Source organism: Polistes canadensis, unplaced genomic scaffold, assembly GCF_001313835.1.
Source record: "Polistes canadensis isolate GaletaPanama2010 unplaced genomic scaffold, ASM131383v1 scaffold_171, whole genome shotgun sequence".
In the NCBI taxonomy this organism is placed as follows: Eukaryota; Metazoa; Arthropoda; class Insecta; order Hymenoptera; family Vespidae; genus Polistes; species Polistes canadensis.
In genome coordinates, this window is record NW_014569718.1 from 62,983 (window position 1) to 64,346 (window position 1,364).

The following is a 1,364-nucleotide window of genomic DNA, read 5'->3' on the forward strand; positions in this document are numbered from 1 at the left end:
TACTGTGATTCGCGTAACTATCGTACTTTTTAAAAAATCGATAAACAAATTGTCTAAATTGTTATTGTTAAATGTTAACATCTCAATGAACAATATTATTAATTCTTTTCACGTGGTACTCGAAATTTTTTCGGAACTAACACAACCTGTATATATTATTATTATTATTATTATTAATTATTATTATTATTATTATTATTATTATTAATAAGTATAGCTAATACGTTCTGTAAACAATACTCTTGAGTATATTATACGTAGCATTTAAGACGAATTACTAAAACAAATAATACATAAAATCGAAATCTCATTAAGGACTTTTTTAAGAAAAATTTTTTCGACTAGATGGATAATTGCGACACGCATTTTTTATGAACAAAAGAAGATAAAGAAGAAGAAGAAGAAGAAAAAACAAAAGAGAAATAAAAGAAGATGAAGATGATGATGAAGAAGAAGAAAGAACAAAAGAAAAATAAAAGAAGATGAAAATGAAGATGAAGTAGAAGAAAAAACAAAAGAGAAATAGAAGAAGATAAAGATGAAGATGAAGATGAAGATGAAGAAAAGAGAAATAAAAGAAGATGAAGATGAAGATGAAGAAAAACAAAGGAGAAATAAAAGAAGATGAAGAAGAACAAATGAAAAATAAAAGAAGATGAAAATGAAGATGAAGTAGAAGAAAAAACAAAAGAGAAATAGAAGAAGATAAAGATGAAGATGAAGATGAAGAAGAACAAAAGAGAAATAAAAGAAGATGAAGATGAAGATAAAGAAAAACAAAGGGGAAATAAAAGAAGATGAAGATGAAGTTGAAGATGACGATGAAGATGAAAAAATAAAATTACAAATTAAAAAGAAAAAGTATACGCAAAAAAATATATTTGCCCGCGTCGTTGTGAAAATGAAATGAAATATGAAAAAAAAAAAAAAAAAAACGAACAAACGAGCAACAATGTTTTTTCCGGGGCAAACAAAAAATTAAACGAACAAACGCCCCGACAGCCATCTCATAATTGCGAGAACAATGCAATAAGTTTTTTGCTTAAAAAAAACGAAATTAAAATAAAACGAAAGATATTACGCGCGTTTTACGCGTGTCAACAAATTAATTAATTAATTAAATAAATAAATAAAAAAAATTAAAAGAAATTGTGTGAGAAATACGAGCTCCTGCTGTGGACGAGAAAAAAGCGAGAGAGAGAGAGAGAGAGAGAGAGAGAGAGAAATAGTGAAATAAAAAAAAGGATAAAAAAGATAATAAAAATAATGGATCCTATCATACAAAATATGATCTATGAAAAATGATCTCTTATTATCGGTCAGTTGAATTTTGACACTGATGATATATATATATATAGATATAT